This window comes from Gavia stellata, chromosome 17 (genome assembly GCF_030936135.1).
Source record: "Gavia stellata isolate bGavSte3 chromosome 17, bGavSte3.hap2, whole genome shotgun sequence".
NCBI classification, from domain to species: Eukaryota; Metazoa; Chordata; class Aves; order Gaviiformes; family Gaviidae; genus Gavia; species Gavia stellata.
Genome location: NC_082610.1, coordinates 12302853 through 12326596, shown reverse-complemented (window position 1 = coordinate 12326596; position 23744 = coordinate 12302853).

Below are 23744 nucleotides of genomic sequence, written 5' to 3'. Positions count from 1 at the left end.
ATTAACTGATTATAGGCTGTGGTCCTCAGCTTGCAATCAGATCCGAAGGAGGAGACTTGCCATTTGAGCCCCAAGAGCCTTTCTGTACAGATCCAATTTCAGGTTTGCTTCCTGGGTTTGGAAACTATTTCTATCTCTGCATGAGCTTTTAGCTATTAACTGGCCTGTCTATGGCGGGGCATCCTCCAGGCAACCCATAGAAAACCAGGATTCTTGAGAGACGTTTTTATATATTTATCACGCTAAGCACATAGCTGGTGGGGTTTTCTTGCTCCTGCTCAGCTAAACAAAACAAAGATGGCCAGACTTTTAGCTTTAGGTGGAAGTTTGAGTCATGGGAGACTTCCAGAGACTTACCAGCGTGAGGTTTTATCCTTTAACGGTAAGGTGTCAGTCCCAGGCTGTTGCTGAGGTAGCAGCTACCTGGACTTGCTGAAGAATCGAACTTATTTGCCCTAGATGGGGCAGGACAGAAAATAAGAGCTAGGTAAACCTGACAAGAAACTCCACAAACATCCACATCTGCTTTGTCCACACATATGCCTTCTGCTTTCGGTTTGTATGACTCATAATTCAGATGACTGGGAGAAAGTGATACATGTCATAACTCTTGAACCGTGTAGATGGCAAGTCCAAACAAATAATATTACAGAACTTCCAGTTTCCCAGAGCCAATCTCATTCCTAATGCTTTCAACACAGTGTGCCACAGTGTCCCAAGGGTTATATAAAGGTCTAAAGGGTGCTGTCATACAGGAGTTCTTATGTCGCATCTTATCTGGGATGAAGTTTGTTCGAGATAGGTTTCCCCATCTCAAACCCATAAGCATTAAGGACAGTTTACCTATCCGACTGTGTTACAGAAAATGTTGAATTAACTACCTGAAAGTAAGTTTTGAGCGCATACCTATTGCGTAAGGGTGAACACAACTGTGATAGGTACTTGTCATACCAGAATTTTTATACAATGACACTTTGCTGCATTTAAAAATATTCATTTTACTGCAAGAGCTTGGACTCACATGTGAATCTGCAAGAACAGAACTGTGCAGAACTCCGTTGAAATCAATGGAATCCAGTTTGGAAGAAGGGGTCAATGGGCACAGAGGCAACAGCAAAGCCACCAAGATTTAAACCAATATTAAAACCAGTTAATATTATTGAAATAAATGTTCTCAGAGTAAAAAGGGTAATAAAAATACTTGCAAATCTTAAAAACTGAAGTGAAAGCAAGGATTTTGTTTTGCATTGAATGTCAGAATATTCTCATGCAGTGTTTCCAGCATAAGCATTCCAACACTGTTTAGGGCAGAGACCCAACAAGTGAAAATTAAGGAGAATTTATCTTTTTTTTTGGGGGGGGGGGAGGGGAAAGAGGTGGAGAAGAGAAAGGAAAACCTGCAGAACATGGTAGGTACATGTTGACAGACTGAAGTATCACCTTTTTTCTTTATTTTAAAGCATACTATAAAATACTTACTACCATAACAACAGAAAAAACCCCAACATTTGGTCAGTAGGAGAATAGCAGCAAATGGTCACTGTTTTCTTAAAACTGTGAGTGGTTTTTTGGGACTCAGTCTTGCATTATATTAAGACCAGCAGGATATATGCTATTCCGTAGCTCACACTGACTTTGGCAGGTGGGAACCTAAGAAGTTTCTGTGCTTGGCTGCTCATAGCTTTCCTTCACATCTGTGCCACATTTTGTCAGCCTCGTAGACCAGCTGCACTAGTACAGTTGATGAAGGCAATGAACTGTAGTACAGAGGGCAAAAAAGATTGTGAAATGCCTTCTATTTTATACATCTCACCTCCTTCTTAAATTCCATAAACTACTGTGGAAGACACCATTATTCATGTCTGAGAATGTAGCAGCCCAATTGTTTATATGATTATTCAGTAACAAATTTACCTAAAGAATTTTTTTCAATTTGTCCCCTTGACTCCATGAAAAAAAAATTTAAAAAAAAAAATCGGCAAACAGAATTTAATAGCTATCAGTTTCAGTATCACCTTGCACTGCACCCATCAGTCATCTTAGAACATTGTCCAAATCCCCCCTGCCCCCTGCCTTTGTATTTTCCCCCTTTCTCTCTTCCACTTGCTCTGAACACCAGTGATGCTTTAGTTCAAATAAGCTATTTTACAGTTGACATAGTGGTGCCTCTGGATTTGTTTCTGCAAGTCAGTACTTGCAGAATCTATGCATAATTCCAACTTGAGTGCACTGCCACTGGTTATTTGGAGAAGAAGGGTTGTAAAGTGTCATGAGGAACCTACTGTGTTGCAGACTGTGTGGCACAGAAACAGGAGTTGCTGCCACAGATGCAGCATCTGGCTGAGAGGAAGAGGAATGTCTCTTGCTGCACATATGGCATAGCTCAGAACCTGGACTGGCTGCTGTCATCTACCAAAACAACCCACAAAATCTGGGAAAGGAGCTTTACAGAACTAGAAGTTTTTCCTTACTATTGCCAAGCTGGAATCACCGTGGCTTATCCTGTGTAGTAGGTTGCATTGCAGTGATTACAAAGCTGAGCCCTGCTGGGTGGAGATTCCAGATGGAGTCCTGATGACAGGGTAGCTGTAGCAGTGTGGTGCTGTACCATCTCCAGTAAATCCTGCATCTCATCACTGTACTGGTTGTGGATCTGGCTAGGTTGGATTTTATGCAGAGTGCCCCATTAATGTAGGATAGACATGCATATAATACGAACCAAAGCATCCACGTAGAGAATTACTGCAGAGTAATTCACTGAGAATTCACACCCTGGTTCACTCCATGCTAATTTCTCCAACATAATCACCTCTGCACCTTCTTACTTTCCAAACAGTTTTTCTGCCTGCCTTTTCAGGTGAACCTCATTTTTCCCCAAAGCCATGTATATGTAGTTCCTGACCCACCCCATAAAGGAAGCAGCTGGAATGAACATTTAACCAAATGGACTCATGTAGTTTTTCCTGTGATAGAGGTCTGTCTCAAGGAGAGCTGTACTGTAGAAAAAAGGCTTGGGGAAAAAACAAATGACAAAAACCAAACTCAAACTGAAAAACACACCTATATTTTTCATTTAAACAATTTTTTGACACTTCTGCTGAAGCAGAATGGTCTTAACGGCAAACCGATTTATACAGTGCAGATGCACTATTATAAGAATTGTTTGCATTGTCTTTTGGAAAAATGCACTAATATACTGGTTATGTGCCTAATTTGTACAATATAGCACGGCCGGTGTGAAAGTGTTGTAGAAAGCTTTGTGGTTGTTCTCTACAGGATTTTAATTTGCAGAATATTTATTGGTATAAAACTTCTGAATGTCTGTAGAGATGACCTTTAGTGAGGCTGATTTAACAATACTCGCTGAGGCAAGAGCATTCCAACCCTTCTAAACAGTGGTGGACTTCTAATTACCTGGGAGGTCACTTCTCTTTTCCCTTTCTTTGGAAAATCCTTTGCAGTAGACTTCAGTGAGTCTTCTGTCTCATAAACCAAATAATTTTGCTTTCACACAGTTGTCTTCTGAAATGCTGTTCCCTAGACCTTAACTCAGCACCTGGATTTCCTGCTGTTCAGAACCAGTCCTCTATACTTTATCAGATATATTTAAAAAAAATTTAAAAATCTCCTTATTCTCTATTGAAGACCCTGAAGACTTGCCAGATTTCTTAAGTATAACATTTAGTCTGGCAATTCAATTGCACAGGAATTTCATGGTGGTTCTTTGTCAGAAATTTGGAAGGATATTTGGGGTGTGACTTTATAGCTAGCCAGTGAAAAATGCTTAGAATACTCGGGTGTCAGAGATACTGATATTTCGTCAGTGAATGTTTATACAGGCAACTAAGGAAAGTGGGGCGATGCCCATAACAGTACAGCCTGCTGTGCCTTCAGAGTCCTATTTAGAACAGTGAATATTTTTAGCCAATGTAATTGTTCTAATGCATAATCATTATAACTTTCAAAGGAGAAGATTGCTTATGTATCCCAGAATTGTTTGGGAAAAAAAAACCCCAAACCCAACAGTGACTGCCTTCTCAGCAGGTCTAGTTCAATAAAACATGTAAGCTGCAAAATTTTTACATTCTCTAGTCTTCTAAAATGACAATTTTGTTAATATTCTTTAGCATCAGGAGAGTAAGTGTGCTGTAATGCAATGTTCTGTTTCTGACATTGGCTAGCACCAGCTTTACAAGACAGCTTTAAAATTTATCATTTTCATTATTTGCCAAGAGAAGAGCTTTTCTTTCTCCTAACCACTGCCAATTCATGTTTGAATTAACTTAAAGCATGTCTGTAATTTGTAATTTTTATAGTTATTAGTATTTCAATTTTCTATGTTAATGTCTAATTTTGACAACTTTTTGGCCCTCCAATATCATGTCTTAGTGAGTTCTGTGGTTTAATTATATGGTGTTTAAAAAGTAACAATCCTTGTATCAGTTTTAAAGTGTATTGGCTTGATTCCATTGTAATCTGCCTGCTTAAGTGGTTTTGTGGCAGTCATCTTCTGTATGAAATACTTACCATATTCATAAACACCTACTGGAGCTGAACACAAATTACAGCTGATTGAGTTGGAAGAGCATCAGAGTGTCCTATAGCTGCATTGCATCACTCTTATTGATGAACTCAGAAGCATGGATAGGAAATTACTATTATTAAAATGCTGCACTTGGTGTTACCAAAATATTTTTGTATTATCTTTTTAATTGCAGAAAATGCTCTGTCACGGTTTGTGTGTGTAGGAAACACTAGGAATACCACAGAACATGTATATACTTTTAGTTGCTTGTAGCAAAGGGCTTTTGTTGTATATAGTGAGCTACTCCTTGCTGTTTGCTGTACTTTTCCATGGGCAGAAATGTAGTGTGTCTTCTTACAATTTAAGGTAATATTCACATATAATAGTTACCAATGGTTGCTGTTAATATAATTTCTATTAATGACAAAGGATAGCATTAATACTCTGTTAGGTTTCTGTAAGGAACAGATTTTCTGTTATTTAGGGATCAAAGATCCACTTGAGCTAGAAAAAGGATGAGGAAAAGTTACTTAGTGTTTTCAGTCATCAAGAGGAAGGAGAAATACAGGGAAATCAGGCAAATAGTTATAAATCCATGTTAACCTTTTGGAAGTCAGTGAAGTCCTTCTGTTTTCCCTTGTTAGCTGTCTGAAAAGTTCAAAACCTTTCCTTAACGTAAAAAGACGATTACTTGTACATATAAACATGTTATTACAAACCTGTATTTTTAAATAGGTTCAAGAACATTAAACCAATAGATTACAAGAAACAGCTTTTCATTGTTTGACCTATGGTTCCCTTTATTAAATCCAGTCTACTTACAGCGTGTTAAAATTGTTTCGCATTTCTGCAGAGTATTTTTATATTGGCATTCTTTAGTCCTTAATCCATTTAAAGCAAGTGCAACTAGAGACTGAAATTATGTAATTTTTTCCTATTTTGGTGAAATCAGTTTGGTTTCTAAAGTGCATAAAGGAGGCTTTTTGCCATTTGTACCCAAATTGTTGCTTATACCTACTTTGGGAAGAGAGAAAGGGGAATAGAACTGAAACCACTATCAGGATGTGACCTAAATCAGGCCAAACATCTGAAGGCCCTCAGATGTTTAAAAAAAGAAGTCAGATCTGGCTCTGAAGCTAGCTTTTATTAACCAGTAGGTATTTCTGGCTTCATGTGGCATGATTTTATGTCATACAGTAAAACCTAGGCAGGTCCAGAGGAGGGCCACAAAAATGATCAGAGGGCTGGAACACCTCTCCCATGAGGACAGGCTGAGAGAGTTGGGGTTGTTCAGCCTGGAAAAGAGAAGGCTCCAGGGAGACCTTATAGCAGCTTTCCAGGACTTAAAGGGGGCCTAGAGGAAAGATGGGGGCAGACTTTTTAGTAGGGCCTGTAGCGATAGGACAAGGGTAATGTTTTTAAATTAAAAGAGGGTAGATTCAGGCTAGATATAAGGAAGAAATTTTGTAGGATGAGGGTGGTGAAACACTGGAACAGGTAGCCCAGAGAGGCTTGTAGATGCCCCATCCCTGGACACATTTAAGGTCAGGTTGGACGGGGCTCTGAGCAACCTTATCTAGTTGAAGATGTCCCTGCTCATTGTAGGGGTGTTGGACTAGATGGCCTTTAAAGGTCCCTTCCAACACAAACCATTCTATGATTCTGTGAAAAGGTTAAATGTGTTCTACGGATTAAAAATATTTAATCCTCTGGGGTGATACAAGCCATTTCAGCACCACAGAATTATGTCCCATTAGCCAGCTTCACAAGTTTAGTGAACTTAGGAAATGAATAATCATTAACAAAAGTTAAAAAGGACTTAAGAGGTATATTTAAATAACATGATCCCATTTGTCTGGATTCTCTCTTGTGCAATTTTGAGTAAAAATGGAAGGTCTGAAAAGTTCTGAGCTAGTATGGCCTTGCCACCTGGCAACAGCCTCACATGCAGCTTCAGGAATAGCAGGAATTGCTATATTATGGTTGGGGAGCAATCTCATGAAGGTTGCAAGGTGAGTGGGGCGGGGGGGTGGGGGGAGGTAAGCTGTATGTATGCTTATTGTAAAATACCTGTAATCAAAAGAATCTCCAACTGGGACATTTTTTCCTGGTCTTCCTTGGTAAAAAGCAAGTGGTTTTGGGTTTTTTGTTTGTTTTGGTCTTTTATTTTGGGTTTGTTGTTGTTGTTATTTTTTAAGTGAAAAAATATGAGTAAACATAATTTCATACTAGGTAGTTATTCTGGTTAATATAAATGGTTGACTGAAATTATTTTAATTTTGCAAGGCTTTCAGGCTTAGCATTTACATGCTGTGTGTCTGAAACAGAAGTCCCACACACAGTGAATCCAAGTTAACATATCTGCCCACAGACACCTGTTTGTTTCATGTGTAAATAGCTGGATCCCTAGATTGGGTTGAATTACAAAATTTTCTAGAGATTAAGTTTCTAGTTAATTTCTGGTTCCAGCATTGTTCAGCTACTGTGAGAGCTGAGCCTGCTGGGCTTGGAATTATTTAAGAGAGTGACATAAAAAACACCCTTGAGCTAATCAAAAGCCTTTATTCCTTCTATAGACTCTTAGTACTATATTTTTAGCAAGTGGAACTCTGTTTAGGGCCTAAACAAACACAAAAGGACATAGCCTCGTAACTACTGACTTAATGTTAGTTTTATCAGGGATGAATTTGACTCTTAAGTAATGAATACATTCTTAGCCAGGTCCACATTCATATCGCTTCCAGCAACCACAATGTAGATATACTCACATTATGTCTTTTAGCCAAACAGATATAGAATCATGGTAGAGCTGTGACAAATAGTAAAAGTACACGGTTGAAGATGTGTCAGCAGGAGAACACTCTGGAACATGAGTCCAAATGCAGAGAGTTTATGGATTAATTGAAATTAGAACTTGGATACTTTCAGCCAGGTGTCTTAAATTAAATTATTAAAGCACTGTCCAAGTAGAGTAAAAAAAAAACAGTTAAACCAAATTAATTGTGATCAATAAGAATGTCTGATTAGAAATATAGCACAGTTTAACTGGTAATTTAAAAAGATAACTAAGAGTACTTTTCCTGGGTATAACTACATAGAAGCCACAGAGAAAAGTCAAAAGACATAAGCAAAGCAGTTCACTTCTTATATGTAAATAAGGACTAAAGCTCTTTAGTCCTTTAAAGTGGGGTGAAACAATAGCTATATTCTGTGAGTCCTTATAAAACTCTTTTCCTTTTTCAGTCCTCTAAGCTACATTTCCCAGTGTCACTTTTCATGGCAATCAGAACCCATAAGGGATTGATTTCAAGTAGAATATGTACTGAAAAAAATATGCTTATTTTGGTAATACTAACATTTGCAAAAGGGAAAACAAGTGGTACACTGCTCCTGCACAAGTATTAGTGATATAGGCTACGGTGTTTGGGTGTACTAAAAATGGAAAAAAGAGCATTTGTGCTTTATTTAGCATAAACTTAATTTTTGTTCTGTCTTTTTTGGCTTTTCCTGACTCACATATTCCTCATAAACATAAGATACAGCTTTCTTATTTTCATATTTGTACCCTTCAATTACTAGTAAAAATAAAATGCACATTTGTTTCTTTAACGACAGATTTGGGTGGCATCCTTAACCTCTGTATTTTCCTAGCAAGGACCATGGATACCATTAATTATTTCAATGTAAGCATTATTTTCCAGGAAATAGGTAATGAAGTTTGGTAGGCAACAGGTATAGTCACGTCAGTTTGACTAAGATGAGGAAGAACTTGCACAAAGCTAGATTATATTATGGGTAGAAGATTATCTATCCTTCTACCTGTAATCAACCTACGTTATACTCTTCCTGTTTAACACGTAACTGTATCTACAGATAATGCTTTAGCAGGAGGGTGACTCACAGAAAAGATACTTTCATTAATAAGACTACACTTAAAGGGACTGACGATTGCTTTGCACTCCCTGAATTGTTAGCAGCAATACAACATGAAGAGGCAAGGCAAAGAAGCCAAGAACAGTTATATGCCATTTAATTGACTGGAGGTGAACTGTGGGCGCAGAGTGCTCCTGTCTAACTGTTTTTTCTTTGTTGTGTTAGCAGAAGTTGCAAAGCAGTAGAAGCCAAGTTACAGAAGACAGATTTTATCTGTAACAAACTTCATCCTGCCCAAATTGTATCAAAACTGCTACAGAAACATCAGATAGAATACAGGCAAAAAAACCCTAACCCACCTGGGCATGTAGTCTATCTTCTAGCAGCTATGTTTTGGATACTTCTTCTGAAGGCCTTTCTCTCCTCTAATCAAAGTTGCATAGACCCTCTAAACCTTTGAGTGTAATCTTACCTAGTTCGCTGGGGCCTCTTTACCCTACCTTGAGCACCTGTGTGAAAGCAGAACAGGAAATTTAACTCTATACTTGCTGGAGATTGTTGTCACTTCTCAATGGAAATAAGAACAAAAAGTCTTTTAAAATAAATTGTAATTAATGTTGAGATCCAGTGACTGCCCAGATCTGCAGAAATTCTGAGTAAGATACAGCATTTGAAGGCCTTATGCTTGTGTTGCTGATCTATTAAATTCATTAGTGACTTCCTCCATTCTGAGAGTGGTCTCTTTCCACAAATCTTTGCAGGACAGGTGGGTTTCACAAGTTACAAGTCTTTATTAAGATCAAGGATATTTCAGCAGAAAACACATCCTTGTTGGTAGGGCAAAATTTGATCAGTCAGTTATTGCCCCTTTTTCAGTCAATTATTGCTTCTTTATTCAAACTGCTATCTCACTGATTGACATGTTTTAGGCAAAAAGAATCTAAAAGAAGTCTTCAGGCTTCTTTACAGAAGTGCAGAACATCACCATGGTATTTATGTGTTGAGATGTGAAGTAATCTCAAGAATATTAACTATTTATTATATCTGATGAAATCTAATATCTTTTTTTTTTCCCCCCCAATCCCTGTAAATATTACTAAGAAGCATTCATTGTTTTCTGTGGGGTTTAGCCAGCTATCAAGAAAAAGAGGGAAAAAACCTCCGCTTCAGTATTTATACTGTAGACCAGCAAGGTCTCAGAATCAGTGAGAAAGAAGCTTTTGCAGCTAGAAATGTTACTGGACAGTAAATGAACAAAACTGATGTCAGAAATCTCACTCTTCAGTCTTCCTAGAGCTGATCTTGAAAGGTTTGGCACTGATGTTTCAAACTGTTCATTCTTTTACAAGATGCAAAGTTGTCACTTCTGCTGTCTCCTCTCAGAATTGCTGTCACTCAGCTCTTGAAGGGAAATCACTACTAATGCAACTAGGGCTGCCTGGAAAAAAAAAGACCTGAGAACACTGTTGGCCTCCTTTTGATGTCAATTGATGATCTAGCCTCATATGCAATCTCCTCCGTATGGTGTTACAACCTATTACAGATAACAACTGTAATTAAACCCTTCTATAAAACTATGGTCAGACTACTACTATAATACTGATTCTTGCTTTCATGGACTGGTTTGTAAGAGGGAGAATTCAAAGGGATTCACGTAAAGGACAACATCTTACTTCACAGGCAGGATATGCCTGAGGTGTACCTGGCTGAGAGGACAACAAACACAGAAAGTGGGATGGATATTTCCTACTTACAGTGAGAGAGTACAACACTTGCTGTACCTCAATTTTAAGTATGTTTACTTAGACAGTGAGTGTAAATCTCCAAATCTGTAGACAAAAGTATACAAAATATGCTTGCACCAAAATGTCTTTTTTGTTATTCAGTTGCAGGATTTATGCAGACCTTATAATTACTAGTTTTTGAAAGGAATTTTAGAAACGGATGGTGAAAGCAGGGTTTGTGGTTTGGGTGGTAAAAAAGGATGAGGATAAGACTACCTAAAGCAGCGTAGACCATACGGACATCTAATTGAAGAAAGAGTGGCATTACTACTTTGCTTATGATACTGTGAGTAGAATTTATGGTGCTTTTAGCTTGATAACCTTTGCTATTAGGCCAGACTAAAAAATGTTGTGGGCTACGTATATGCGTAACATATGGTTTATTATAAAATTTAATTGCTAAGACAGTTTCTCGACTATTTGCTTGTGTATAATTTAGATAAAAAGATAGAAAAGAGTAGTCACACTTCATAAGGGGAGGGTGTATAAATAATTGCCAGGACATCTCCCTTTCACATTCTTTACACTGGAGTAACTGTAAGTAACCAGGATTACTGGATCTTGGTTGGGAACATGAAGTATTTTGGTTTCTTGTGCAGTGTGAAGTGCTGAAAAATGTCAAATGCAGAATAACCTGTTACTGTCACAATACACCAAGTAAGATACATTGTCTTGTACATTGGCAGCATAGATTGCAAGCGGTGACTATTGTAAGTAAATATGTTTATAAATACCAGTTGCTTTCAATTCATCTTACAAATTAGACATGATCTTTGCTATGTAATTGGCAGCAGATCTTTGAATATTGTTTAAGTCAATAGTGACGTGGAAATATGAAAGTGGGTTAGAGAGTGTACTACTTTCACAATGAATTAAGAGTTCAAACTTAGTATTGTGACTTGTCAAAAGAGATCAAAATAAAAAAGTGGAGTGAAGAGCAGAGCTCAAATTACAGGTGCATATGACTGAAATGACTAGCTCAGGATATTATTTCTTATGACATAGGAAAAAAGTAAAAGTTGGATTCTGTACTCAAAATATCAGAATAAATGCAAAGATTACCACGTTACCACAAATGAGGAAACGAATTACTTCCACCTTGGAGGCTTCTATCCAATTTGATCTTTTTCAGAAACTCTCTGAAATCACTGTTTATACCACAGAATGTGTATGAAACTTGTGAGAATCAACGAGAGATCAGAGCCAACTCTGTGTCCCTACTCCCTCTACAGTTTTTTTCCAATGAGATTAAGATTTTTCATGTTGACCACATGGATTTCCTTAGTGCCAGATTGTTCTGAGGATCTGTGAGAGAGAGGGGTAGAGAGGGTTGACTGCATGTTTTTGTACAGTCTCAAAATTACAGATGTGTGTAGAAAGACCTAGGAACAATGTGTTTCATCCCAGAGCATCTATTCTTTATTGACAGATCTCTGTAAAGACCAAGTGTCTTCTAAGGGGTGTGTGCAAATAAATACTATTGTCTCTTAGCTTTTTTAGCATATAGGTGGTAGGAGCATAGGTGATTCAATTATTAGAAATCCGTAAATGACTGTTTTACAGAAAGTACTGTAATGAAATAGCCAATGAATTTGCATCTCAGTAAATTAACACTGGTTGAATTACTTACAATGATTCATACATCAAAATCTTCACTTGTGTCTCCTTCATTTTTATATGCTTTTGCTTTTGTAGATATTTGTGTAGTTTCTATTGCTATAGTGTCTGAACAACATAGAAAAATCAGTAATGTAAACTCCTGTTCTATTAAGACCTTTCATGGTCTTAATAATATAATTTATGTCCCATTTAAGAGTGTTTCACACTGCTGTAACAAGGACAAAGGAGCCACAGTACAAGGCCAAATCAAGATGTAGTTAATTAATCTGTGTGGCAGTCTCTGCAACTGGGGAAGGAAGATTAAGAAACAAAGGCATTGTCTTCACAGAAAAATTAGTGCTGTTTAAGTACGAAGTTATGGGCTATTGCGTACAAATGTACGTTATGGACAGTGAAAGGGTATTTTCATGCCAAAATGCAAAGCTGTGTACAGTATCTAAAACTACCCCTAAATTAAATTAGGGAACGTTTGAGAAACAGGATATATATGACTAGATGGAAGACATGCTGCTTCTGATACTGAAACTTTAATTTATTTTTGTAAAGCACTACACTGTGGAATGTGATTACACCGTTGGATTTTACTAGGACTGTCTTTGTTCAGAGTGGTTTAATCCATATTGAGAGTGGGAAAAATGACCTTTGCTTTCTGTGTGGTAAGAATGTTTATACTTGGAGTTAGTTCAGAGTTGGTACTGTGCTCTGAATTAAGGCTAGTTTTCCTTTATGTTTACTTCCTTGTGTAGACAAACCCAGAGTAAGTGCGTCACACAGGAAGTCTGTGGAGTTACTCTAGATTTATGCTGGTGTAACAGGACACATGAGAGAAATTTTATGACTGTTTCTGTCCCAAGCAGACAGAATACTGTTAAGTGACAGCTCCAGCAGGAGCAGATCTTGGGAAGTACTGTTTTAAAGACTGTGTTAAAGAAGAATGTTTTAAAGAAAGCTTGGAAATACCAGAAAGAGAAGTCACGTGTCTTCTTTTAAGTTTAAATAATGCATGAATAGTGCATTATAAGTCCACATTGCTTATAATGTTGGAATACTATCCAGTGGCCTCTGTTTTCCCAGCTTTAATGTACACTAATCTATTTAAATTTAGATTATGAGGGAAAAAGATCAATGTCAGTACTGCTCCAAGAAGTAAATACTTCCGATCTGTGCTGGACTTGCAGTATGCTAGCTATCCTTGGCTTGTGACCTTCCTGTTACACCTCTGAAGTACTGAGAGAAAAACACTTGTAATATTGAAAGAACTGGGAGAAGAAACCTTATAAATTATGTGTTAAAAGGCATCAATGCAATTTTAAATCTCTTCATAACAAATAAAACACAAGTGTGGACTTTTGCCTCTCCACCAGTGTAGTAAATGTCATCAAACTTCCCATGAGTATCATACTGTGTTTTCCAAGAAGAGAAATGCCATCCTGTTCATCCAGTTCAATTTTTAAAAATACTTCTCTCTCTCTCTCCAGCTTCCAAACAGTATTGAGGGGGCTGAACAAAGTTAAAACAGCAATTCAAAAGCCAGATCCATTAGCCAAGATGGAATTAGACTTTCTGCTAAAAGAAGAACAATGAAAAATATTGACAGGGTGAACAGAGTGAGGCTTTCTTTAATTTAGATATTGTAGTTTCTTTGTATCACGTATTTCCTGAATAGATTTTGCTGGATACAATTGATTTTTTCTAGCCTAACATTTCCCTTTCTCCAATAGCCTTATGTTCCTTTTTTTATGATACATTAGATACATTAAATAATTCTATTCCATTCTCTGATCAGTATTTCTTAGCTTCCAGGAGTCAGATCTTATTGCTAGGCAACTAAACAAGAAATCTCCATCTTTGTATTAAGCAGTTTGCTGTATCCATGCCTGACCCTATGCTTATCTATACATACATCTATAAAATTACCTAAGTGCAGCTGTAAACACCAAATGTAAACATGCTGCATATATTACACATACTGAATTTATCTTGAAACTGAGTTGTTAGTAGTCAAAACAGCTTGGAAAAAGACACAGGTTTTTCTCTTCCTCTTTTTAGATTTATTTCCCTCACATGCAACTAGCTTTAAGGGCAGCCTTGGTGCTGAAAATTACTTTTGTGTTTTGGGCTATTAAAAGAAGAGCTATATATATCACAGAATCACAGAATGATAGGGGTTGGAAGGGACCTCTGGAGATCATCTAATCCAACCACCCCACCAGAGCAGGTTCATCTAGAGCAGATTGCACAGGAATGCATCCAGGCGAGTTTTGAGTATCCCCAGAGAAGGAGACTCCACAACCTCTCTGGGCAGCCTGTTCCAGTGCTCTGCCACCCTCAAAGTAAAGAAGTTCCTCCTCATGTTTAGATGGAACTTCCTATGACCAAGTTTGTGCCCATTACCTCTTGTCCTGTCACTGGGTACCACTGAAAAAAGGCTGGCTGTATCCTCCTGGCACCCACCCCTTAAGTATTTATAAGCATTAATAAGATCCCCCCTCAGTCTTCTCTTCTCCAGACTAAAAAGACCCAAGTCCCTCAGCCTTTCCTCATAAGACAGATGTTCCAGCCCCCTAATCATCTTTGTAGCCCTAGATATATATAACCCGAACATGTATTAACCACTACAATCTATATCTTTTTACATCAGGATACCTCCATATTTTTATTAATGTCTCTGTAAGATTTTAATTACTGTAATTCTCTGTTTGCAAGTTTTCCAGAGGAATTACGAGACAGATGAGTTAGTCTGAAAAAACAACAGCAGGGCTTCAGCAGATTGTACAGACAGCGGTCTTTCTGCGGTTTTAACAAAGCTTATACCTTTAATACTTTAATGAGTTTGTATCTGCATCTTGGTGCTTGATTGCATTTCCAGTGCCATCCAACTTATTTTGTTGATTTTCTAATAATAAGATGTCCTCAATAACATCATAGTCTTATTACTAAGGATTTATTCTTTTCTTCAGTCTCACTTTTGTAGCTAGAGTATCACTGTTCTGCCATGGAGAAAAAGGCTTCTGATGTCACACATTGGCATGACTTTTTTTTAAAAACTATTTTATGTTGATTTTTAACCAGTTCATGTCATGCTTTTAACATGTATATTTGTATGTGTGATGTGTGAGTCTCAGTTTTAGGATTGTAGAATTAAGGTCCAAAGGGATGTGTGGAGGTTATCTAGTTCACAGTCTTGCTCAAAGCATGGTTAATGTCAGAGGTTCAGGGCCTTGTCCTGTTTGGTTTTGAAAACCTCCACAGATGGAGTTAGTGCCGCCTCTCCAGGGCCTTGCTGCAGTGCTTAGCCGCGAAGATGGCGAAGATTTCTTTCCTTGCGCACAGTCGGCATTGCCTTTTGTTCTTTCTCTGCGCAGCTCTGCAAAGAGTCTGCTTTTGTCTTCTCGGTATCTGCTTTCTAGGTGGTAGAAAGCCACATTTGGGTTCCTCGCAGCTGTTTTTTTTAACTTGCTAAACAAAGCCAGTTCTCTTAGTCTCAGCTCATGTAATATGCTGCAGTCCCCCATTGGGGGAGGCTGCCTCGGGACTCCTTCCAGTTTGTCTTTCTGTCTCGTATACTGCGCGCCAAAACTGGACACAGTATTCCAGTAAAGGGCATTCTGGATGTGGCCTCACAAGTGCTGAGCAAAGGGGAATAATAGCGTCCCCCAATACGCTAGCTATGCGTATGCTAACGCGGTCGGGTATGTGGTTTGCCTTCATCACTGCAGAAGCACATCGCTGACTCAGGTTCAACTTGCTGCCCTGTTCTCTGCCCGTGTTTAGAAGCTCCCGTCTCTGTCAGGGCCTCAGTGTGCTTGGGTCTGCACAAACACCATAACGAAACCAAGGTGATGGAGAGGTGGATCTTACAGGCATTGCTTAGGCATGCTACTGTCACCACCCCTTAGATGATCACTTAATTTAGCTGGCTGAATTACTTAGTTTTCTAAGTAAAAAGCTTTGGAGAGAACAGGCCCCTTCCAATACCCAATTCTGTGTTTTGAATTACACTTTAAACCAGCTTCTGATCCTCAGTATCTACAGAAGGAGCTTATGGATACTCTTTTTTTATTCTCATTGACTCATAGAGGTATACCTAAAGTTGGTTAGTATAAATAAAGGAACTGAACTGATCCATTTTCTGTTCTAATTTTGGTTCAGCTGTGATTAAAGTTGTTCCGCTGTCCTTCCTCTTCAAATCAGAAATAGATTGGTAACTGACTCATGTTAGAAAATTTAGCATTTAAAAATAGAAATGATCACATGCTGTGGGTGATCCCATGGAATAGGTCTTCAGGTGGAGGTAGGCTTTAAACCCTTTTTTCTGCTTTGCTGTTATAGCACTGCTATTATTTGCATTTCCCACACGCACCACTGCTTTTCTCACCTGTTCAATTCACTTGCTGTATTTAGGAACTGAGGCAATCTGGCAAGTACAGTTGAGGAGATGGAGAAAAGCTCTAGGGCTGCACTATACTTAGTATTTTAGTGGTGCTGTCAGCTGTGCCAAGGATGTGGGAGATTGGAAGGGAGATGCTCAAGCCCTCTCAGTCTTGCTCTCCTGGAAGTATGCGTAGACACAGGTGTTTGTACTGTGAGAGACATTGTTACTTTTCTTGAGTGCAGGGAAACAGGCTGATGGGGCCGAGTGGGCACTCACAGTGTACTGGTGGCACTGATAGCACACTATTGCTCAGGCTAGCCCACATGACAGTTTGTGGTCATCGTATATCAGTTGTCTGAGTGCACAAAGAAGTCAGACTGTGTAGCAGAGGACACAGAACATGTGGATATAGCAGAAGTTTCTCCCTCCATTTCTGCCAATTTAAATTGAAGAGAACACTTCGAAAGAGGAAATAGTATCTCATTCTTACATACCTATGCAGCAATTAGCCCCTCCTTGAACTGCAAAAATAGGTGACAGATAATGCTGGTTGTGGTGATGTACATCTCAGATGTAAACCAAGCTAACAACACAGGTATATTCCATATAACCCACCAAATAGCTTTCAGGTTAAAGAGAGGCTTGCATCCTACCATTAAGAATCCACTAAGCTGTCCAAAATCCACAAAATTATATTATATTTCACATTGTTCAGTTATAAATTTCAATTTGAATCCCAAGTTGCTACCTCTGATCAAGCTGTATCTACTATAAATATTATTCTTAATATAGTATTATATTATACTTATACACTGGCTATTTTCTCTTACTGATTCTAGCCAGTCTTTTTTTTTCCCTTGTCATATGAGATTTCTGTTGCAGAGTAGCTAATTCTAAGATCTAACAGATGAAAGCATGAAAACAACAAGTTATTAAATAATTACAAATAACACCTGCAATGTTAATAATATTTTTATATTTTATGACGTTAAAAAATCCTATATTTTTGTGAGTTTAGCTTGATTTCACTAAAAAACCCCTGTTGGTTTTGGTTTCTTATAGGACAATTTTCTTAACCTACATCACCAAATCTCTAGATTATAAAAACTTGCATCTACGTTTTCTATCTTCTGTGAAGATATAATTGGAACAGGCTTCCCAGAGAGGTGGGCGATGCCCCAAGCCTGTCAGTGTTTAAGAGGCATTTGGACAATACCCTTAATACCATGCTTTAACTTTTGGTCAGCCCTGAATTGGTCAGGCAGTTGGACTAGATGATTGTTGTAGGTCCCTTCCAACTGAAATATCTATCCTATCCTATCCTATCCTATCCTATCCTATCCTATCCTATCCTATCCTATCCTACCGTAGCCTAGCCTAGCCTAGCCTAGCCTATCAAGTACATTTATTTTTCATTTTGTTTGACAGAAAAATTGGATTTATTTTCAAAAAACAGTTCAGTCTTCTAATAGAGCTAGTTCATCCACCCTCATCAGCCTTTCCATGATGGTGCTTCAAAAATAGCAAAACTTATCTCAATTGTGAGTTCATAGCTAGACTAAATAAGTGCATTTAATTAATTTATCAGATTTCTTAGTTCTCTCTCACTGATTTAACTGCGATTTCCAAACTTGCATTTTTTTACAGTGCTTCAGTGAAGACGTGAAGCTGTTTGCCACAAAATATTCTGAAATAAGTACATAGGTTTTTAAACTTCAGGTGAAATGTGTTGGAGTCACAGGATAAGCATGATAGCAGATTCTAAACATGATAAAAAGAATTATGTAAACCACATATTCAGTATATTCATCTTTGTGCATGCAGATAACATGGACATACATGCATGTAACATGCCAGGCTGTGATTGCTAGAACTTGGAGTTTCCATCTTGAACTTCCTGACAGACATGGATCTAACTTGCATCCATTCCTCCTATGCAAACAAAAAGATCCATTTCAAAAATAGGTTAATCAAAGGAAATTTTATTAAGAGGAAAGCCTTCAATATTTACCTTTTTATAAAGCTACAACTAGGAGAACTTTCCCTGATTTCAAATTTTTTATTCTCCGTAATCTGAAAACTGATAAATTTAAGACTTTGCATGAAATCCAGTACACCACTTAATTCTATTGTATTAGTTGCAGACAATACAGTGAAACTATTGCTACCTTTATTCTTCTGAGTCGTTACTGTAAAATACTACAGCAGCAGATACAGAGAAATATAATAGTTCTGTAATAATGATGGAAGTGAAGAAGGTTATGTAATTCAAACACTTGTGAAATTAGTAGAATTATGGATTTCTTGCCAAAGCTTGTCTTCTGAGACCGCGGTTGTTTACAGGAGCTCTAGCACAGAAGCCCGTGAGGAAAGATGATATGAGGAGGCTGATTCTGCAGCCTCACTCAGGTGAAGCAGGACTTGCTCTGAGCAATGAATGCATTCGTTTTAATGAGGTAGCCTGATAATGGAATACTAAAGCACGATGGAATCGAACCCTACATCTTAGTGTTCAAACTCTGTTTAAATAACTGAATGCACAAAGCTTTACTGCAGTTAATGTTTGGTATGGTTCTCAATGGAAGCTGGTGACAGTGTATACCACATAGGTAAAACCAAAAAGACAGATGCCATTTCATTTTTTACGCAGACTTTGCTAAAAATAGGTAATTGATCGAGTGAGCAGAGGTAATGAGCCATATAGAAATTTGTTACCAAAGCTTTTACAAGCCTTAGCACGATACCTGCAGCATTTATGTAGCTTTAAACATAAGTATTACTGGCTTTATGTAAAGGAAATCATAACTAAAAAATCATATTTTTAAAAATATTTGTAAAACAAGCATTCTTTAAACTCAAACTTTCTCTCCCCTTTTCTGAACCACTATATATTGGTGTTCCACATGTGGTACTTCCTTCAGCACTACGTCAGGATGTCTGCTGGTCAGTGGGAGTTTTGCCAGAGTACAGTCTAAAGCAGGTTTTGGCAACCCATGACTGCAGATTATGAAAGGCTGGCAGCAGAGCTAGCATGGGGTTAGGAGCTGTAACATATTGAGGGAGTTGGCTAAGACAACCAATATCTTCTTCATAATTCAGCAGAAATCCCGGAGTTGGGAAGTCTCTTCATCATACTGCTGATTTTAAGATCATCTGGTGAGCAGCGTTTCATTTGTGTGAGTTGGAGGGGTTTTTAAATTCTACTAGGTTTCTGGCAGTGTCATTAGCCTCCCATTTGGGAAAGAAGAATATAGTCTAGCATGACACATTTGAAAAGTCTCTGACCCCTGAGCATTTGAGCTTTGGTATCTTACTGTGAACATCTACTTTTTAATCATATTTAGGGCCTGAGTAATTCTAACCATTGCTTGATTATTAAGTGCTGCTTGGTCCCTCAGGGTTGTTTTTTGAAAAAAGGCTATGGCATATGTAAGAATTAATTAATTCCCTGCAGGTCTTTGTATTCTTTTCAACTCCCAGTCTGATTTTCTGGATCTTTCTGCGTGTTCATATGTATTCAGCAGCTAAGCAACTATGGTTAAAAAAAAAAGGTCACTGTAAAATACCGAAATGGCATTACCCTTCTCAAACCTTTCATAGGATAACTGCAACAGAGAGGGTCAGGAATTTTACTGCCAGCTGATTTGAGACCTAGGAGAACAAATAACGGCACAACATTTTTTTCCCGTGTGGTCTTTGTTCATTATTGTTGATTGAAATGAAGCTTAAAAGTATGTTTCTTCTGAAGCCTTTTGAGAAATGGTGGCTCTCAATACACTTTTAAGGTGAAGCATCTATCAGCAGCACTGTAAAGATGGTGAATTAGTTCTGCTGAAGTATGTGCGACATCTGTGAGAGCTCCTCAGTGTGTACGATGGTGAAATCAGAGGTTACTTTAAATTTTTGGATACAGGTGGAGGAGAAGAAGAACAATTTCTATGCGATTTGACAGTTTATGAGCAATGAGTAAGTGTAATATGCAGGTTAAAAGCACCTTTTTTGAGAAAGCAGCAAAGAAGAAAGTATAACGTTATGTACTAAGGTCTGACCCCACAAATACTCACCTTTTCAAAAATTATTCACTGAGCAGTCCTGTAGAACTCAGAGAGACTTTCCTGGGGAAAAAATTATTTATGCTTGAGTATAACTTCACGAGTTCATAGGGTTGTGATCTGATTATTTAGTTCCGTGAAACTTATTTAACTTCAAATACAATTGGAACTACATTCCGATTGTAATTGGATAATCACAAGTAAAAGCACAAATCATCATAAAAGGTATATTTATATGTTAACAGAAAACCTATTAAGTCTGCAAACTAAAGCGTTTAAAAAATAGGAAATGCCTCAGAATTTAAATTACCTGGGCTGAATTGGTTGATCTGAAAAGTAGGCAATATCAATAAGTGAGAACCAGAAAAAAGTATTTCAAAACAAAAGATTTCTGTTTATTGAAATTTGTGTGAGTGTAATTGAATAGATGACTCTCAGATACACTCAGGTGCATTTAGACACATGTGATACAGTATGCTTAGTTTATGTGCAGATGTATATGCTACTCAAAAGCACATCAATGGCTTGTGTGCTTCACAGACAAGTGAAGTCTTATGACAGATGTATAGAAGTAAAGGCAAAGTAAAGTTGTTGCAAACCAGAACACATTTGCTAATTGTGTGTATTTGGACAAGTAAAAAAAACACTTTTGGAAGTAATTACTAATTTGGGGGGGGGTCTAAGACAAATGTCTTTGCAGTTTTCAGAAGTACTGAACAGTTAAGATCACTGAAAGTTGAAGATTTTGAGTACTTAAGGAAACTGACTCGATATTTTTGGAAATGAACTTTTTTGTATGAGCCTAGTACACTTTAAAATCCTAATTTCACTCACCTCTGAAATTTTTTGTCCTAACCTTAACAGAATGACTATAGCCTATCATCTCAAAGGAATATATTCTGATGATTGAAGAACTGATGTAGAAAATACTTTGGTTTTTTTCTCAGTAGTGAAAGACAACATATTTTGTCCTGCTTTTTTTTTTTGTTTTTCTTCAAGGTGATATTTGACATCTGTCAAGTTGAAGGTCCTACACAGGAGTGGAAGTTATTTTACCAAAAATTAGGTGTTACAGAAATAATTGATTTCCAAGTCCATGGTCATGTTTATGAAGTCTCCAGAAGATCATTTTCATTAATTTCTATTCCAGAAGGCAGCAGTACATATTTAAATTAAAAAAAAGAAAAAGTGTGAAAAATAGAGACAAGTATGTTCTGGTAATATATACAGATTATACTTGCTGATTTGGTTAATATATTATGTACAGATAATCTGTAAACTCCCTTGAAGTAGAACAAAAGCTTTAAACATACTCTTACGATCTAATTTATGATATTCATAAATGTTATCACTGAGGAAGTAGAAAGCAATTTTTCCTGAACTTTACCTCCATGAATAATTGTTGACAAAAGGCTCTTCAGGATGAAATGCCACATCTTTTTTTTCCTGTGGCTTGTGATAAGTCGTACAATCGAAATGTTAGGGTGACTAATTTTTTTGTTAGGAAAGAGTTTATTATGTCTACATGCCCAGGAGGTTTTTCACTTCTCTGTAACTCTGAGGCCACAATATGTGATGGAAGTAAAGGAAATTGAGGTAATATTCGCACCTGCTAATACAAACACAGCTGTACCACCTCTTAGATAAAAAATCTGTCTGCAAAGTTCAGATCTGGAACTAAATATCAGAGATGACCAATGTTAACTTTGTTGTTTAGTTTAGGTCCAGTGTTTAGTTTGTTTCCTACCATAGTTTTCTGCGCTTACATTGGCAATCCCCACTTGCATAAAACCAACTTAAACAGTTAATTCTTTTGCCTCTGTAGTTTAATAAAATAAACTCAGAAGCAATTTTCTTTTCTCAAATACAGTTACGTCTTTATGGAGTGCATTGCTGCATAAAAGTACTGAGTAGGGTTGCGAATTTTTTGGTCATTCTTTTAGTCAACCTGGCTAGGATGGCAAAAACTTTTAATTGTAGATCAGGCCTTATAGAGGATTTTTGCAAAGATTGGATTACTTTATTACAGTACGTAAAGCAAATGTAATTTTGACTCATTCTGTCTATAAATAGCTCCTCTAAGGTATTAGATTTTTCTCAATTACTCTTATTACCCATATGTTTCTTAGGTTATAAACGCTTTTTTTATATAAAGAAGGAGGATTGATTCTGACATTTTCTCAGTTGTGTGCAGTGACACTTTTGAAATCGTAAGTCTACTGCCAATTATGGATGTTGACTCAGGCATGAAATTTTCAAAAGGCGTGCTTAGTTTAGAGACTAGTTTATCATGTTTCCATCTGTTGGGTAAATATTTTTTTGACTAAGTATAAAATCCCAAATACATGTCATTGCAGATGCTCAAGGAATTTTTCATCTGACTGCTGAAAGGCAACAAGATGAGATGGAAAATCCTTTCAAAACACCTGCCAAACAAGACTGTACAATCCTGTCTCAGGCAACTAGAAACTCCTTCAGATTGCATTTGGAACTGTATCGGAGGGTATTCACCTGAGATTTTGGACTTCAGCAACCCAGAGATGAAAAACAGCCATCCGTGCGACAGTGCAAACAAATCTTACCGATAGATAGCATATGATTACCCAGCAGGTGGGAGATGTAAATCAGTAGCCTGGAGAGAATCAGGAGATAGGAGAATGGCAGAGGGTTGTATGCTCAAGTGCATGCCCTCTGCAGCTGAGTTCCAGGAAATCTGACCTTGGGTTATTTTGGATGCTGGCTGATAGAAACCTTTTCCTTGCTGTCTGAGTACTGTGTCTGAAGAAATTTGCATTCCTACTTTTTGCATTTTATCCTACTGGCTTCACCAGAAAGGATTGATGAGAGCAGGTGAGACTGAAATCCCATTGTGTAAACTGCCTTGCTGGAATGCAGAGGTTTCTCTGTCCCTCGCAGGGAGAGAGACCTTGGGAAATGTTCCTTCAGGGTTCTAAAAACAGTGTGTTCTTTTGTAAATACACCTCTTCCTTTCCCCCATTCACTGAGATAAAATAACGCTCTGGTGGTACATTCTCTGTAATGCTTCTGTGGCTTCATTTGAATAGATCTGGAGGAATCTATTGCTCAAATAGAAGCCTCCTCTGCAACACCAATGTGCTTTCATTGATACCGATTTTTTTTTATCTTTTTATGTTGTGTCTATTGATGTATTTGCCTAGGAAAAAGCAAAAGCAGATAAAGTAGAAGAGATTAAGTGAGTATGACAGAAGAACAACTTTATGCTGTTGACTGCTTCACAGCAGGTTTGTTGAGAGCAGGTAAGGACAAAATTTTTTTTTTTGAGTCACTTAGGAGTTTTACTTGATGTAGCCACTAGGAAACTTGGTGACCCTACGACCCTTTTTATATGGTATGATTTTAGCCATGCAGTTTTTGCTTTTTTCTCTGTCAGGGTAATCACAGGCATCACATCTCATAAATCCCCTTATAAACAACCAAACTTAGTCTTGAAACTACTTCTTCACCCACCTCACCTGTACTGAGATGACCTACAT